Below are 19,629 nucleotides of genomic sequence, written 5' to 3'. Positions count from 1 at the left end.
TGAGATGAGCAAAACAAGTTTTAAATTTAAAGCATTTTTACTAGTGTAACTGTACCTTAGTGTGTCTATGATCCAGCCATGTAGTTTACAGCCAAGCTCTGTAGTTCAATTCTAGTCTTTCTGCAGTCCAAATCCTATTGTTTTTTAACAGAAATTTTTATTTAACAGAGTGGTAAAATTTAGACCTCAGAAGACAGACTCCTGATGAAAGGAGTTGTGTGTGCCTTTCATAAGAAAGAGGGCAGCATCTAGAACTATTAAATAACAAAATTGTCTCAAATAATTTGAGAGTCATTGATATTATGTTTTATCATGCAATATACCTTCTCACCTGCATGGTGAAAAGGGCATAACCAGAGAAGAAAAGGGCATATGAGGTCTCATTTCATTTCTAACCCCTTTTCAACAAAGATTTTATTGGTGTGCTTTCTTTTTCCCCTTTTTCTTTGCAAAAAATTGAGACTGCATGTCTAAAGGAAGTGCAAACAGAACCTACAGTGCAAAAACAGGACAGGCGCCTATGTCTGTATGAGCATCTACGTGGCGTACCTTCACCACCAGGTTCTGCACCTGGGCAGCGATATCTTGTCACAATGCAGCAGCCCAGATGGGATTACTTCGGCATTGCCAGTTGCTCTGCTTCCATTGCTGCAACCACCCCCACAGGGCGTTTGCCACCATCCATGAGTTAATATAAAAGACTGGCCATTTTTCTCGTTCAGCAATGTCCAAGGCCAGCTGAATGGCTTTCACCTGCAAACTGACTCTATTCACCCTCTCCTTCAGCGGTTTCTGCAACTTGTCGCGGGGGACTCCACACAGCTGCCTTCCATCTCTGATGCTTTCCCACTATACAGCAGGACCCATCAGCAAACAAGGCATATTGCTTTTCACTCTCTGACAGTTCTTTATATGGTGGGGCCCCTTTAGCATGCATCACCTCCTCTTCTGGTGACATTCCAAAATCTTTGCCCTCTGGCCAGTCCATGATGGCTTCTAGAATTCCTGGATGACTGGGATTTCCTATTTGAGCTCGTAATGTAATTAGTGCGGCCCACTAACTCCAAAGTCCTTGATACTTGGTTGCTCTCCACAGCTCACATTTAACTGATAAGCCTTACATATGCTAATGACTCGGCTGTGAATGAAAGGATACGACACTGTATGAAAGTTCAGATATTTCCGCATAAAATAGACAGTGCCAGAATAAATTTTTTAAGCCATTTTCTATAGGTTGCCCATAACTTACCTGAAGTCATCAACCTTGCATAAGCACAATAAATACATCCTACACAGAAACTGTTGATAAAAGAATTATGAGAAGAAGGAATGTATTCCTCCTGTTTGAAAGCCATGGAAGAAGCCCTGATTATGCTTTGAAAAAAAGTTGTGGTTAAGTGTTTAGGAATAGGCTTGGAAAAGAGCTGCAAAATGTCAGATCAAGATCAAGTCACTTGAAATCCTTATGAAGAACATGCGGAGATTCAGTTGCTATTACTCCAGTCTATAAGGATAAATGAAAGCCACAACCCCCTGAATTTTGGCCACATCACATGATGGCTTTGTATTGAGGCTGGATTTCATCTTTCCCAATCCTCTCGTAAATGCAGCTGCATAAAGTATGAATAAGCAGTCTTTATGTGTTTCTCATTAATTTCACCCCCAAGGAACATATTTTATAAACACAGTATCAGAAATGATTGCAGCACAAAATTTGCTTTTATTGATGTGCTAGCTGGTTCTAAGAAGTAATTTCAATCAGTGAGAGCCAGGAAATCGTGAGTTCATCTCAGTTCTAATGACTCGTGTGAATTCTAGTATGTCATTCAAATGCTGGTTTTCTAAAGGGGCCTCCTAGTTTGGACACTTTTCTTCTTGGGTTCCTACTTGCTAAGATTTAGCATAAAATCCTGGTTTCATTGAAGTCCCTTGGAGTTTTATGTTCACAGAGGTCTAAATTTCACCTCTATGTTTTTTGTTTGAGAGTACTGAATTCCCACTCCCTATTGACTTCATCTGGTCTGCAGTTTAGCATTTCTGCAACCAGGTCCTTTCTCCAGGTCAGCATTTTATTAACATTTCCACCATGGGATAAGCATTTGAAAATAAAGCTTTTTGTTTCCAGTTACAGTGGTGAAGACTAACATTAAACCCAGTAGTTAGGAAAGTAACATAAACTTGTGAGGGAAAATTATGCTTAAGGTAGGGTTTTGACTCTTTTCTCACGAGGATTCCAACCTTCTATTCAAATATGGTGCATGCCTCATGGACACTTTTGCACCAATAATCAACAGATACCATGATGGTTCAGAACAGAACTACAGAATACTCTTTTTAGCTTCTAAGACCCAAGTTCACAAATCCAGTTTTTTCTTAACACACCCATCTATGTGTTTAACTATCAGACATTAACTACGATTATCTCATGCTATGACAAGTTTTAATGCAATGGCACAGGAAAAGGAATGTGTAATATGATTTACTTTTTTTATACTTGCATACAGATTTGCAGCTTCAGATGTCTGTCTTTATGTTTCTGACTTCATAGCCCATCCTGAAGATTCATGGAGACCCTAATAGAAATGACAATGCAGACTGTTTGTTCCAGGTGATTTGCTAAATAATTATGAATTCTGCAAAACAAATCCACTCAGTTCAAACTTTTAGCTGGTCTTTTTCAACAAAATGCTGAATGTTAAATTTTGAAACTGAAGCATACTTGTTCTCTCATATGCTTGTAAACTTTTCACCTGTTATAACTGAAGAAAGGCCATTAAATATGAACTGATCTAATGTACTGACTTTTCAGTTTCTCAGTGTGGTATATGAGACAGAACTGAAAATTCATTTGGTGCTTCCAGCCAATAATGACCATGCCTCTCTGCCAGCTACCAATCATTCTGAAATAATTCAGAGATTTTATTTTGCAGCTTGCTTAAAGAACACAGCCTTGGTGTAAGTGCAAGGTAAATTGTTGCTGTGTGGTCTTGCACTATACTCTCCTGCACTGTGTCCAGTTTCATTGCTGACAACAGGCACTTATTAGGCAAGAAAATGTTAGATTGAAGAAACAAATCAGGCACCTAAATTCCATAGCTAAGGTTCTTGGACTCTCCATTCTAAGCACCTTGAAAGACTATTTACCCCCTTAAAGTTTTTGGATTGTCTAACCGATACGTGGTTATAAATAAGAATCACACAATATAAATATAAGAGTTTAGGCATTTAATTCAATAAATTGTCAGAATTGCCTCAAAATTCAGCCCATAAAGATATAACACAAAAAAATAAAGTGGTTCAACCAAGTTACTTATATGGTGTGTTTGCATTGAGCATAAATATTGGGGGAATTTTTTGATTATTCTGGTTCTATTGGTTGTTCTTCAGGTGTCCTGGTACAGTAATTGGAACACACCAACAATTATCAAGTCTTGAAATGGCTTTATTCAAATTCACTGGCTTCATTCTTATCTGCTCTCTTTATGCTTAATTTTGCGTTCTGCATGTTCTTCAGAGTTCAGTATGCACATGTAATGCGACTTTGAATTTCTTATCTCTCCTTTAGCAAATTGTGCTTTGGATCCAAATTAAGCTATCAAGCAAAGAAAATAGCAAGACAGCCTCACATAATACTGGTTTGATTTATGTTGGTCATAAAATATCAATCATAATTTTAAAGCAATTTCTTAAAAATACCATTATAATCACCTTTTAGGAAAAATTACAATTTTCCTAAATTTTTACAAAAATCTATCACAATGATAGAATAATGCATGAAAATAAAATGAAATTGTTGTCTATTTGCTTGCAGAATGATAGAAAACTGGGAGGCTATCTCTATAATTCTTAGGATTATTTTATTTCATATAAAGAACAGCAGAGTAAAATAATGCATAAATAGAAAGATTATAATGGGAACTTAAAAAGTGAGGAACTAATAGGACAAAATCATTCCCTCCTCATTCTACTCTCTACATAAATGAAACAGCCTGGAAGACGTCTAATGTCTAGCAGAAATAGATTTGCTTCCCAAAATTCCGAGGTTGCTTTAGCCTTGGCCCCTTAAAATGTATGGTGAATCCTTCTCCTAAACGCACTTTGACAAGTTTTGAAGAATCAGTTAACAGGCTAGAAATTTTTTTCTTTTGCTCTGTTTATAAGATACAAACTTCATTAAAAAGTCATACAGTGAGCCCCACCTGCATCACCTTACCCAAAATAAGATTTAAAATGAGTCTTTAAAAACCTGTCTTGTGGCTGAATATCACAGTGATTGTGTTTTCTTTTCTGATCCACTTTTAAGAAAAAAAGATGCAGAGATTATGATCTCACTTCTGAGCTATAGTCCAGTTGAGGGATAAAGAATTAAACATCTCCTCCTTGTCCCCTTATACCTCTTTTCTATATCCATAATTTTCACATACTTTTTAAGTACTTTGTGATATTTGTTAGAATAATAATACCACTATCCGTAGCAAGAAAAAAAGGGTTAAAAAAAATAAAATAAAATCTTTCTGAAATTATTAGGCATTGTATTTCTTCACTGTAGTGTAGTGTAGTCTCCTGTGTGACAATAATTAGGTACTAAAATGTATCCAGATTATTGCTGAGATCTCTTTTTTTACACCATTTAACACCTAACTAAGTGTTAAATCCATAAATTAAGTCATTAAGTCATTCTCAACAGGTTTTAGAATCCAATATATTTTAACACTTCAAAATTTTTCATTTGATTCGTAATAATTCTATACTATTCATCTGCATCCCAAAATCAAACCTTCTGAAAGAATCAGCCAGGACAGATGCAAAACTTATACAACATAAATGGTCCTTGTTGTTGCTCAGGGCCCCGTTTGAAATCATTCTACTTCCAGGTCATGTGATAGAAAGGGCTTACAATCGAACTGTAATTTGGGATGTGCATTCTCCAGAACCCCACAACACCTAAGAAGGCTTGTGTTTCTTTCTTGTTAGTTGGTGGAGACATTGCTGTTATCTTGTTGATCACATCTGTGGGGATCTGGCGACGTCCATCTTGCCATTTTATTCCCAAAAATTGAATCTCCTGTGCAGGTCCCTTGACCTTACTCTGTTTTATGGCAAAACTGGCCTTCAGCAGGATTTGGATTATCTTCCTCCCTTTCTCAAAAACTTCTTCCTCTGTATCACCCCACACGATGATGTCATCAATGTATTGCAGGTGTTCTGGAGCTTGCCCCTGTTCCAATGCAGTCTGGATCAATCCATGGCAGATGGTAGGGCTGTGTTTCCACCCCTGGGGCAGTCGGTTCCAAGTGTACTGGACGCCCCTCCAAGTAAAAGCAAACTGTGGCCTGCATTCTGCTGCCAAAGGGATTGAGAAAAATGCATTGGCAATATCAATTGTGGCATACCACTTGGCTGTCTTTGACTCCAGTTCGTACTGAAGTTCTGGCATGTCTAGTACGGCAGCACTCAATGGTGGTGTGACTTCGTTCAGGCCGCGATAGTCTACTGTTAGTCTCCACTCTCCATTAGACTTTTGCACTGGCCATATGGGGCTATTAAAGGGTGAGCAGGTCTTGCTGATCACTCCTTGGCTCTCCAGTCTACGGATCAGCTTATGGATGGGAATCAGGGAGTCTCGGTTGGTGCGATATTGCCGCCGGTGCACTGTTGTGGTCGCAATTGGCACTTGTTGTTCTTCGACCTTCAGCAACCCCACAACAGAAGGATCCCCTGAGAGACCAGGCAAGGTGGACAGCTGCTTAATTTCCTCTGTCTCCAAGGCAGCGATACCAAAAGCCCATCTATACCCTTTTGGGTCTTTGAAGTACCCTCTCCTGAGATAGTCTATGCCAAGGATGCATGGAGCCCCTGGACCAGCCACAATGGGGTGCTTTTGCCACTTCCTCCCAGTCAGGCTGATTTCAGTCTCCAGTACAGTCAACTCTTGGGATCCTCCTGTCTCTCCAGAAATAGAAATGGGTTCCACCCTTTTATACCTTGATGGCATCAGGGTACACTGTGCACCGGTATCTACTAGAGCCTTATACTTCTGTGGGACTGATGTGTCAGGCCATCTGATCCACACAGTCCAGTAAACCCGATTATCCCTCTCCTCCACCTGGCTGGAGGCAGGGCCCCTCTAATAGTGATCACAAAATTCTCCACTTCTGTCTTGTAGAAAGGGATTAGTATTCCTTATCACAGGAGCTGGAGAAAAATCAGCTCTTTCACTCCATCTGGGAAACTGCTCGCCAGAGACTGGAGCAGCAGCTTTCCTGGGAGGATCATCCTTGACCATTGTTCTCCTCTTCAGTTCACGCACCCGTTGCTCCAGAGCTGAAGTAGGATTTCCATCCTGCTTTCTCATGTCTTCTCCATGATCCCACAGGTAAAACCATAGGGTGGCCCGTGGCGTGTACCTCCTATATTTTCTCTCTCGAGCAGTAGATCGTCTTCTGTTAATAGTTGAGACATGGGTTGGTACGCGTGGGGAGCTGGATAGATCGGATAAATCGTCTCTCAATTGTTTGAACTCCTGGGACAGTTTTTCCACAGCTGAAATGATGGAAGGGGTCAGATTGTCTTCGAACTCTCAGAGTTGATGAATCATTACATCCACTGTTGGTGGTGTTACGTCATTCCAGGTCATTGATGCCCATGAGTGGGCTTATGGTGATGGCGCACTCCATGTAAGTTTCCGCCACATGGGTCGTGTACATTCGACTTCATCTGGATCTACGGATGTATTCCCCACATCCGGCCTACGATAGATCATCTCTAGAATGGCTGATTCCCTCAGGGACTGGATGCCTTTCTCTGTCATGGTCCAGTTCGCTGAGCGACTCATAATATTGTCTTTGTAGGGAAACCTTTCCTGCACAGCTGTCAAGAGCCGCCTCCAAGGGCTGAGGGTTCGCCTCTTTTTTGCAATTGCTTTGTCAATTCCTCCTTCCCTAGCAAGTTATCCCAGCTGCTTGGCTGCTCTACCTTCTAGTTCGTGACCGTCGGCCCCATTGTCCCAGCATCAGAGCAACCAGGTGACGATGTGCTCCCCTGGAGGATGGGTGAAATCTTTTCTCATATTCTGTAGCTCGGAAGTCCGGGGTTGAGAAGTCATCTCTTCTTCTTCTTCCTCTTCCTCTGATCCGCGTAGTAGTAACTCTTGTTCACATGGTGTCCCCTGTAGTAATTGCATTGAGACTTCATCTTTCTTCACTGCAGGGGTTGCTCTTTGTGCCTCTCGTTTGCTTTTGCTTACAGGGGCAACAGATATTGTCACAAATTGGCCATTTGGTTTAGCTTCAGTGTTTGTCACTGTGGTTGGAGTGACTGCAGTGTCTGCCACTAGGGTTGGAGTGGCTGCAGTGTCTGTTGCCGGGGTTGGTGCAGCTGTTGTGCTTGGGGGTTGAGTAACACCAACAGCTGTGTTGTCTGTTGCTGTCGGGGTTTGAGTAGCTTCTGTACTTGTTGCTGGAGTTGGTGTAGCTGCGTGTCATGGTTTAAGCCCAGCTGGTAACTCAGAACCAAACAGCCTCTTGCTCACTCCCCCCCTTCCTCCCCCCCGCTCCCGGAGGGATGGGGAGGAGAATCGGAAGAATGTAACTCCCACGGCTTGAGATAAGAGCAGTCCCGCAACTAAGGTATAATACAAAACCACTACTGCTACCACCAATGATAATAATGATTAGTGAAATAACAAGGGGAGAGGATACAATTGCTCACCACCCGCCGACCGATACCCAGCCCCACCCGAGCAGTGATCTGGGCCTTCCGGGTAACTCCCCCCGGTTTATATACTGGGCATGACGTGCTGTGGTATGGAATACCCCTTTGGCTAGTTTGGGTCAGGTGTCCTGTCTCTGCTTCTCCCGGTTTCCCCTCCTCCCTGGCAAAGCATGAGACTGAGAAAAGTCCTTGGTTGGAATAAACATTACTTAGCAACAACTAAAAACATCAGTGTTATCAGCGTTGTTCCCAGGCCAAAAGTCAAAAAACACAGCACTGCACCAGCCACCAAGAAGGAGAAAAATGACTGCTACAGCTGAACCCAGGACAGTATCCACCCCTTATTCCATACCATTCACGTCATGCTCAGATCCCACATCTCTCAGCACACCATCACCCCTGTCCCATATATACACATATATATACACCCACACCCACACACAGAGAAAGATATCATTCCCTAGTCCATGGACCAATCCCTGTAAAATTGCTGAATTCATGCCGTCCATGATATCAGGCTCCACCTCTTGTAATAGTCTTTCAGGGCAGGAGGGACGGTACGTAGTGTTGGGTTGCTGCCTGCTGATGATACTGCCAAACTCGTCTGGTCACTGCTGAGCTTGTCTGATTTCCTCTAAATTCATTCTTTGTTGAGGTGATGATCAGAGGGAAGTCAGGGTCAATGGCTGGCGACCTGAAGATATCTAGCTGGTGGGCTATAAAAGTGTTATAGAGCAGGCAACAGCATACAATTGAGTTCATTGGCTGTTTTCCCCCAAAATCAAATCCCCTTGAGGTACACATCGGACTTCCCCATCTTCCCGCATTACCCACCAAGAATATCCAGGTCCCTGAGCAAAAGCAACCCCACGAGTGGGTTTGCCTTTACCTGAAGCAGGAATAACCCAGACTGTCTTCCCCAACAAATTCTTTATGTGCACCACAGGAACTTTATCCCCCTCTACGGTACATAAAAGTTCTGATTGGGCTGGGCCAGCCCTGTTGGCAGATCCCCTAGTGTTGACCAACCAGGTGGCTTTTGGTAAATGTGTATCCCAGTGTTTGAAAGTCCCACCACCCATTGCTCTCAGTGTAGTTTTTAACAGCCCATTGTACTGTTCGATTTTCCCAGAGGCTGGTGCATGGTAGGGGATGTGATATACCCACTCAATGCCATGCGCTTTGGCCCAAGTGTCTATGAGGTTGTTCCGGAAATGAGTCCCATTGTCTGACTCAATTCGCTCTGGGGTGCCGTGTCGCCACAAGACTTGCTTCTCAAGGCCCAGGATAGTGTTCCGGGCAGTGGCATGGGACACAGCGTATGTTTCCAGCCAGCCAGTGGTTGCTTCCACCATGGTAAGCACATAGCGCTTGCCTTGGCGGGTTGGCGGGAGTGTGATATAGTCAATCTGCCAGGCCTCCCCATATTTGTACTTCAGCCATCGTCCTCCATACCAGAGAGGCTTTAACCGCTTGGCTTGCTTAATTGCAGCACATGTTTCACATTCGTGAATAACCTGGGCAATAGTGTCCATCGTTAAGTCCACCCCTCGATCACGAGCCCATCTATATGTTGCATCTCTGCCTTGATGGCCTGAGGTGTCATGGGCCCACTGGGCTAAAAATAATTCACCCTTATGTTGCCAATCCAAGTCCATCTGAGCCGCTTTAATCTTAGCAGCTTTATCCACTTGCTGGTTATTCTGGTGTTCCTCAGTGGCCCGACTCTTGGGTACATGAGCATCTACGTGGCGTACCTTCACCACTAGGTTCTGCACCCGAGCAGCGATATCTTGCCACAATGCAGCAGCCCAGATGGGTTTACTTCTGCGTTGCCAGTTGCTCTGCTTCCATTGCTGCAACCACCCCCACACGGCATTTGCCACCATCCATGAGTCAGTATAGAGATAAAGTACTGGCCATTTTTCTCGTTCAGCAATGTCCAAGGCCAGCTGGATGGCTTTCACCTGCAAACTGACTCTATTCACCCTCACCCTCAGCAGTTTCTGCAACTGGTTGCAGGGGACTCCACACAGCTGCCTTCCATCTCTGATGCTTTCACACAATACAGCAGGACCCATCAGTAAACAAGGCATATTGCTTTTCACTTTCTGACAGTTCATTATACGGTGGGGCCTCTTCAGCACGCGTCACCTCCTCTTCTGGTGACATCCCAAAATCTTTGCCCTCTGGCCAGTCCATGATGACTTCTAGAATTCCTGGACGACTGGGATTTCCTATTCGAGCTCGTTGTGTAATTAGTGCGGCCCACTTACTCCATGTAGCTTCAGTTGCATGATGTGTAGAGGAGACCCTGCCTTTGAACATCCAGCCCAGCACAGGCAACCGGGGTGCCAGGAGGAGCTGCGCTTCAGTTCCGATCACTTCTGAGGCAGGTCGAACCCCTTCATAGGCTGCCAGTATCTCTTTTTCAGTGGGAGTATAGCTGGCCTCGGATCCTTTATATCCCCGACTCCAAAAGCCAAGGGGTCGACCTCGAGTCTCCCCTGGAGCTTTCTGCCAGAGGCTCCAGGTAGGACCATTCTCCCCAGCTGCGGTATAGAGCACATTTTTCACATCTGGCCCGGCCCGGACTGGTCCAAGGGCTACTGCATGAACTATTTCTTGTTTAATTTGTTCAAAGGCTTGTTGTTGCTCAGGGCCCCATTTGAAATCATTCTTCTTCCGGGTCACGTGGTAGAGAGGGCTTACAATCAGACTGTAATTTGGGATGTGCATTCTCCAGAACCCCACAACACCTAAGAAAGCTTGTGTTTCTTTCTTGTTAGTTGGTGGAGACATTGCTGTTATCTTGTTGATCACGTCTGTGGGGATCTGGCGACGTCCATCTTGCCATTTTATTCCCAAAAATTGAAACTCCTGTGCAGGTCCCTTGACCTTATTCTGTTTTATGGCAAAACTGGCCTTCAGCAGGATTTGGATTATCTTCCTCCCTTTCTCAAAAACTTCTTCCTCTGTATCACCCCACACGATGATGTCATCAATGTATTGCAGGTGTTCTGGAGCTTGCCCCTGTTCCAATGCAGTCTGGATCAATCCATGGCAGATGGTAGGGCTGTGTTTCCACCCCTGGGGCAGTCGGTTCCAAGTGTACTGGACGCCCCTCCAAGTAAAAGCAAACTGTGGCCTGCATTCTGCTGCCAAAGGGATGGAGAAAAATGCATTGGCAATGTCAATTGTGGCATACCACTTGGCTGCCTTTGACTCCAGTTCATATTGAAGTTCTAACATGTCCAGTACGGCAGCACTCAATGGTGGTGTGACTTCGTTCAGGCCACGATAGTCTACTGTTAATCTCCACTCTCCATTAGACTTTTGCACTGGCCATATGGGGCTATTAAAGGGTGAGCGGGTCCTGCTGATCACTTCTTGGCTCTCCAGTCTACGGATCAGCTTATGGATAGGAATCAAGGAGTCTCGGTTGGTGCGATATTGCCGCCGGTGCACTGTTGTGGTCGCAATTGGCACTTGTTGTTCTTCGACCTTCAGCAACCCCACAACAGAAGGATCCCCTGAGAGACCAGGCAAGGTGGACAGCTGCTTAATTTCCTCTGTCTCCAAGGCAGCGATACCAAAAGCCCATCTATACCCTTTTGGGTCTTTGAAGTACCCTCTCCTGAGATAGTCTATGCCAAGGATGCATGGAGCCCCTAGACCAGCCACAATGGGGCGCTTTTGCCACTTCCTCCCAGTCAGGCTGATTTCAGCCTCCAGCATAGTTAACGCTTGGGATCCTCCTGTCACTCCAGAAATAGAAATGGGTTTCACCCCTTGATACCTTGATGGCATCAGGGTACACTGTGCACCGGTATCTACTAGAGACTTATACTTCTGTGGGACTGATGTGTCAGGCCATCTGATCCACACAGTCCAGTAAACCCGATTATCCCTCTTCTCCACCTGGCTGGAGGCAGGGCCCCTCTAATAGTGATCACAAAATTCTCCACTTCTGTCTTGTAGAAAGGGATTAGTATTCCTTATCACAGGAGCTGGAGTAAAATCAGCTCTTTCACTCCATCTGGGAAACTGCTCGCCAGAGACTGGAGCAGCAGCTTTCCTGGGAGGATCATCCTTGACCATTGTTCTCCTCTTCAGTTCACGCACCCGTTGCTCCAGAGCTGAAGTAGGTTTTCCATCCCACTTTCTCATGTCTTCTCCGTGATCCCGCAGGTAAAACCATAGGGTGGCCCGTGGCGTGTACCTCCTATATTTTCTTTCTCGAGCAGTAGGGCGCCTTCTGTTAATAGCTGAGACATGGGTTGGTACGCGTGGGGAGCTGGATAGATCGGATAAATCGTCTCTCAATTGTTTGGACTCCTGGGACAGTTTTTCCACAGCTGAAATGATGGAAGAGGTGAGATGATTGTCTTCGAACTCTCAGAGTTGACGAATCAGGTAATCCACTGTTGGTGATATTCCGTCATTCCAGGTCATTGATGCCAATGTGTGGGCATATGATGATGGCGCACTCCGTGTAAGTTTCCGCCACATGGGTCGTGTACATTCGACTTCATCTCGATCTACGGATGTGTTCCCCACATCCGGCCTACGATAGATCATCTCTAGAATGGCTGATTCCCTCAGGGACTGGATGCCTTTCTCTATCGTGGTCCAGTTGGCTGAGCGATTCGTAATATCGTCTTTGTAGGGAAACCTTTCCTTCACAGCTGCCAGGAGCCGCCTCCAAAGACTGAGGGCTCGCTTCTCTCTTGCAATCGCTTTGTCAATTCCTCCTTCCCTAGCAAGTGATCCCAGCTGCTTGGCTTCCCTACCTTCTAGTTCGTGACCGTCGGCCCCATTGTCCCAGCATAGGAGCAACTAGGTGTCAATGTGCTCCCCTGGAAGACAGGTGAAAACTTTTCGCATATTCTGCAGTTCAGTTGAGGTCCGGGGTCGAGAAGTGACCTCTTCTTCTTCTTCCTCTTCCTCTGACCCACGTAGTAGTAACTCTTGTTCAGGTGCTGTTCCGTGTAGTAATGGCATTGGGTCTTCTTCTTTCTTCGCTTCGCGGGTTGCTCTTTGTGCCTCTCGTCTGCTTTTGCTTACAGGGGCAACAGACATTGTCACAAACTGTCCATTTGGTTTAGCTGCAGTGTTTGCCACTGTGGTTGGAGTGGCTGCAGTGCCTGCCACTAGGATTGGAGTGGTTGCAATGTCTATTGCTGGGGTTAGTGCAGCGGTTGTGCTTGGGAGTTGAGTAACACCAACAGCTGCATTGTCTGTTGCTGTCGGGGTTTGAATAGCTACTGTGCATGTCACTGGGGTTGGTGTAGCTGCGGTGCTTGGAGTAGCTGTATTGTCTGTTGCTGTCGGGGTTTGAGTAGCTACTGTGCATGTCACTGGGGTTGGTGTGGCTGCGGTGCTTGGAGTAGCCACCTTGTCTGTTGCTGTTGGGGTTTGAGTAGCTGTTGTGCTTGTCACTGGGGTTGGTGTAACTGCTGTATTTGAAGTTGGAGTAGTTGCGTTGTCTGTTGTGGTCAGGGTTTGAGTAGCTGTTGTGCTTGTCACTGGGGTTGATGTAGCTGCTGTACTTGGAGTAGCTGTGTTGTCTGTTGTGGTCAGGGTCTGAGTAGCTTCTGTGCTTGTAGTTGGCATAGCTGCGTTGTCTGTTGCTTTGCCATCAGATCCAGAGACATTTTTTTCCCTTTGAAGGTGCTGCATAGTGTTGAGCAGGGCTCTGTAGGCATAGGCCAAGCCCCAGCACGTTGCCAAGATTTGTCCCTCTCTGGTATAACCAGGACGACAGCACACCTCGTTTAAGTGTTTTACTAGTTTTTCCGGATGTTGCACTTGTTCAGTGGTGAAGTTCCAAAGCACTGGAGGGGCCCACTGGCCTAGGTACTTGCCCATACTATCCCACACACCCTGCCACTCATAACTGTCCAGCCTCAGGGAAAATCTCCTGGTGGTCCTCCTATATCGTCGTCTAACCCTAGACCAGATTCGAACCTGATACTGCTGAATTTTTGACATTAAACGAAATAGGATGTTCCTACGACGGGATGGCCGTGGGTAAAACACACTCCATATGTTTGCCAACATGCTGATCCCCAGCACAATCAGCAGGCAGGTTTCAAGGGTACTCAAAGGCCATCTAAAACCTTCAGAACTCTCAACTGCTGTTGCAAATAGGCTGGTGGGGGAACGGGGGGTGAAAGAGAATGCCTCCTTCGTAAGTTGACCCCCCGAGGAGAAAAAAAAAGATATGCAATTGCTAAAATATCTCATTATACACCTCCCAATGTATAGTGGTGATGGCCACGCTGGAAGCACAAACCAGGCCAGTTTCATGATCAATGAGTCTATTGTATTACAAGTCATTACCATGAAGTACAGTGAAACAAGAACCTTAGCCCAGGCCCCCCAGCCGATAAACACTAGAACAGCAAATAGTGGCTGTAAGTAAGGTACAACATGCTGAAACTCTGAGATCAAGCGCAACAAGTCTAAGAGCCAAATAATCACCATTGTGATGAGTAGTAACAATGAATGCTTATCACAAATATGATTAAACACACTCTGGTCAGATCTGTTGTTATCTCAACCTTTCAAGCCCCACGTTGGGCGCCAAAAAGAACTGTCATGATTTGAGCCCAGCCGGTAACTCAGAACCACACAGCCGCTCGCTCACTCCCCCCCTTCCTCCCCCCGCTCCCGGAGGGATGGGGAGGAGAATCGGAAGAATGTAACTCCCACGGCTTGAGATAAGAGCAGTCCCGCAACTAAGGTATAATACAAACCACTACTGCTACCACCAATGATAATAACGATTAGTGAAATAACAAGGGGAGAGGATACAATTGCTCAGCACCCGCCGACCAATACCCAGCCCCACCCGAGCAGTGATCAGGCCTTCCGGGTAACTCCCCCCAGTTTATATACTGGGCATGACGTGCTGTGGTATGGAATATCCCTTTGGCTAGTTTGGGTCAGGTGTCCTGTCTCTGCTTCCTCCCGGTTTCCCCTCCTCCCTGGCAAAGCATGAGACTGAGAAAAGTCCTTGGTTGGAATAAACATTACTTAGCAACAACTAAAAACATCAGTGTTATCAGCGTTGTTCCCAGGCCGAAAGTCAAAAAACACAGCACTGCACCAGCCACCAAGAAGGAGAAAAATGACTGCTACAGCTGAACCCAGGACACTGCGGTGCTTGGAGTAGCTGCATTGTCTGTTGCCGTCAGGGTTTGAGCAGCTGTTGTGCTTGTCACAGGGGTTGGTGTAGCTGCTGTATTTGGAGTTGGAGTAGTTGCGTTGTCTGTTGTGGTCAAGGTTTGAGTAACTGCTGTGCTTGTCACTGGGGTTGGTGAAGCTGCTGTGCTTGGAGTTGGAGTAGCTGTGTTGTCTGTTGCTTTGCCATCAGATCCAGAGACATTTTTTTCCCTTTGAAGGTTAGTGTTGAGCAGGGCTCTGTAGGCATAGGCCAAGCCCCAGCACGTTGCAGCGAGTTGTCCCTCTCTGGTATAACCAGGACAACAGCACACCTCGTTTAAGTGTTTTACTAGTTTCTCCGGGTGTTGCACTTGTTCAGTGGTGAAGTTCCAAAGCACTGGAGGGGCCTCCTGGCCTAGATACTTGCCCATACTATCCCACACACACTACCACTCATGACTGTCCAGTCTCAGGGAAAATCTCTTGGTGGTCCTCCTATATTGTCGTCTAACCCTAGACCAGAGTTGAACCCGATACTGTTTAATTTTCGAGATCAGATGAAATAGGGTGTTCCCAGGGTGGGATGGCCTTGGGTAAAACACACTCCGTATGTGTTATACCTTAGTTACTGGACTGTTCTTATCTCAACCCGTGGGAGTTACGTTCTTCCGATTCCCCTCCCATCCCTCTGGGATTGGGGGGAAGAAGAAGGGGGGGAGTGAGCTAGCAGCTGCTTGGTTCCGAGTTACCAGCCTGATCCCCAGTACAATCAGCAGGCAGGTCTCAAGGGTATTCAAAGGCCATCCAAAAACCTCAGAACTCTCAAATGTTGTCGTAAATTGACTGGTGGGGGAATGGGAGGTGTAAGGGAGTGCCTCCTTTGTAGGTTGGTCCCCCGAGGAGAAAAAAAAAGATATGTAATTGCTAAAAAATTTCATTATATACCTTCCAAAGTATAGAGGTGATGGCCACGCCGGGAGCGCAAGCCAGACTAGTTTCATGATCAATGAGTCTGTTGTATTACAAGTCATTACCATGAAGTACAGTGAAACAATAACCTTAGCCCAGGCCCCCTAGCCGATAAACACTAAAACAGCAAATAGTGGCTGTAAGTGTTGCTGCGTTGCTTCAGCCAAGACTTGCAGAACTAAGCCAACCCCTGGCTTAGGGCTAGAAGATCACAGACACCAATATGGAGGATGACCAAATAGCGTTTTATTAAACAACAGCAGGTGCTTTATACCTTTCGGCCACACGGAAGTACCTGTTCTGACCCAATCAGAAGGGCAGGTTAACAATTTTTACCTTTTATGGTATTGTCCAGCCTAGCCCCACAATTCCCCTCTTTATGCTATGGGGCTTGTGAGAGTACCTAGGGAGGGGCTCTCTCTTTCCGTACATCGCGATATCTTCCGGCCGCCATACCTTAACTACCTACAGTAAGTAAGGTACAACATGCTGAAACTCTGAGATCAAGCTCAACGACTCTGAGAGCAAATAAATCAACATTGTGACTAGTAGTAACAATGAATACTTATCACAAATATGATTAGACACACTCTGGTCAGATCTGTCGTTATCTCAACCCTTCGTGCCCCACATTGGGCACCACAAAGAACTGTCATGGTTTGAGCCTGGCTGGTAACTCGGAACCACGCAGCTGCTCACTCACTCCCCCTCTTCTTCCTCCCTCCACTCCCAGAGGGATGGGGAGGAGAATCGGAAGAATGTAACTCCCACGGGTTGAGATAAGAGCAGTCCTGCAACTAAGGTATAACACAAAACCACTACTGCTACCACCAATAATAATGGATGATAAAGAAAAGAACAAGGGGAGAGGATACAATTGCTCACCACCCGCTGACCGACACCCAGCCCCATCCGAGCAGCGATCTGCGTCTTCCAGGTAACCCTCCCAGTTTATATACTGGGCATGACGTGCTGTGGTATGGAATACCCCTTTGGCTAGTTCGGGTCAGGTGTCCTGTCTCTGCTTTCTCCTGGCTTCCCCTCCTCCCTGGCAGAGCATGAGGCTGAGAAAGTCCTTAGTCAGAGTAAACATTACTTAGCAACAACTAAAAACGCTGGTGTTAACAACGTTGTTCTCAGACTGAAAGCCAAAAACACAGCGCTGCACCAGCTACTAAGAAGGAGAAAAATGACTGCTATAGCTGAACCCAAGACAATGTCCCAGCACCCTGTCAGCTTGATGTCCATCAGGACCCCTGAATCACTCTCTGTCAATTTTTTTCCAGTCAGTTGGCCCCAGTTTGTCCTGGCGCATGGGATTATTCCTTCCCAGGTGCAGGACTTCCTATTTCTTTTGCTTAATTTCATGAGGCTCAGCTCCAAATGGGCTTTGACCTTCCTAATCACATCCCTGCAGACTTGGACAGCATCTCTGCATTCCTCCTTGGCCATGTACCCAAGCTTCCATTTCTTGTACATTTTTTTTTTTTTTTTTTGTATGTATGTGTTTAGTAAAGAGGTCCTTGATCATCCATGCAGTTTTCCTGCCACTGTTGCTTGGCTTCTGGAATATTGAAATGGCAGTCCTAGAGCTTGAAGGAAGTAATCCTTGAAAGTCAGTGAAGATTTATGATTTTCTTTCAGGTATTCAGTAAAACATTATTCTGGGCTACACTGCTTCTTCAAAAGAGAGGAAGACAGACTGCTCTGTTAGTGACATCTCATAAGATGATTCATAAGACACACGTTCTTTCCCTCCCATCTGTTAACAGAATGACCACAGACCTTACCACTTTCATAACTGTAAAATAGTTCAATATTTATGTTTTAGATGCCAAAACCAAAGAAAATAACCAATTAGAATTACCAAATAGACTTCCAGTCTGAGGGACTATGTGTGCTCCTACAGTTTATAGGTCAAATTATCTTTCTGTACCAGCTTTAGTAGAAAAATAAGCCTGACTGAAATGAGCAAAGATGCCCACACTGATTATGAGGTAGACAAGAGGTACATTAAAAAAATGGCTGGAAGGCCAAGGTCCCAAGAATGGTGGTGGATGCAGTTAAATCCAGCTGACAAACAGTCACAGGTGGTGTTCCCTCAGGCCTCAGTAGTGGAGCCAGTTCTGTTTAATATCTTTATCAATTATTTGGATGAGAGGATCGAGTGCACCCTCAGTAAATCTGCGGACAACACCAAGTTGGGCAGGAGCGTTGATAGGCTTGAGGGTAAGAAAGCTCTATAAAGGCATCTGGGCAGGCTGGATTGATGGGCTGTGGCCAGTGGTATGAAGTTCAACAAGGCAATGTGCCAGGTCCAGCATTTGGGCCATAACAATCCCAGGACTAGGGAAGTGACTGACTCTTAGTACTTGGCATTGGTGAGGCTGCATCTCAAATACTGGGCTCAGTTTTGGATGCCTCACTACAAGAAAGACATTGAGGTTCTGGAGTGTGTCCAAAGAAGGGCAAGAAAACTGGTGAAGTGCCTAGAGCACAGGTCTTATGAGGAATGGCTGAGGGAACTGGGGTTGTTTAGCCTGGAGAAAAGGAGGCTGAGGGGAGATTTTGCACTCTTTACAACTACCTGAAAGGAGACTGTAACAAGGTGGGTGTCGGTCTCTCCTCCCAAGTAATAAGCTATAGGACAAGAGGAAACGGCCTCAATTAGTGCCAGGGAGGTTTAGACTGGATATTAGGAAAAATTTCTTTACCAGAAGGGTTGTCAAACATTGCAACAGACTGCCCAGGGAAGTGGTGTAGCCAAAATAGGTGTAGATGTGGTGCTTAGGGACATGATTTAGTGGTGGATTTGACAGTGTTAAGACTAACTCTATGTTCTTAAAGGTCTTTTCCAACCTAAACAATTCTGCAACTTTGTGATTCTGTGATTAGTAAAGGTGGCTTGCCAAAGAAATTTGAGTGAGAACTTCCAATTTATTTAGCAATATTCTGCCGATACACTCACTTGGAATTAAGTACCCATATCTCCTAAGTAAGTTTATTCTCAGCAAGTGCTGAGGATTAAATGATCTTGTTAGCTTTTCGAAGTCCTGGTCAGTATATGTTATGTGTAAAAGAAAAGCCATGTTCTATATTGAAATAAAACCATTTACCTTCAGTTACTAAATAACAGTTGTTATACCCTTGGATAAAATTTTGATAGTAAGAGCTCAGCAGTACCTTTGATCTACACAGGCAGAAGTACCTATGATATACATAGGTAGAAGTAGGCACTAATGAACACTGATACTGTAAAAGTCTATGTGACGCTTTTTGTGAAGGTTTCCAAGATCTAAAATTTACTAAATTGGTTTGATGATCTTATTCTGTAATTTTTTTTTTTGTTATAAATATGACTACCTTCAGGCAGGGTAGAAATTTGACAACAGTATTTTTCCTTGATATGTTAACATTTTTCCCATAATAGAGAACAATTGATGGGATTTATTTCACTTCGTTGTCTGCAAGAACAGGAAACTAGATTCAGTTATTTAAAAGATATTTCCCAATACAATGTTTCTTTCAATTGGAAATTAGTGGTGCAGAATTTTCTTTTAGAAAGCTGTCAGAGGGCAGTGAAGCTTAAAAAGATGTAATAGGTCACCTGCTCCATTTATCTAATAGTATAGTAATGCTATTTTCAATATTATCCTTTTCATTTTGTTCAGTTCAGTTTTATATATCTCAAGTGTCAGAGGTTCCATCACCTGTCTTAAAATATCAGCTTGCAGGAAGATAGCTCTTATAATAGGAAATCTCTGGCTACATCCATGC

Source organism: Strigops habroptila, chromosome 4 (genome assembly GCF_004027225.2).
Source record: "Strigops habroptila isolate Jane chromosome 4, bStrHab1.2.pri, whole genome shotgun sequence".
Lineage (NCBI taxonomy): Eukaryota > Metazoa > Chordata > Aves > Psittaciformes > Psittacidae > Strigops > Strigops habroptila.
The sequence above is the reverse complement of the archived record's forward strand: the minus strand, read 5'-3'. Positions refer to the sequence as shown.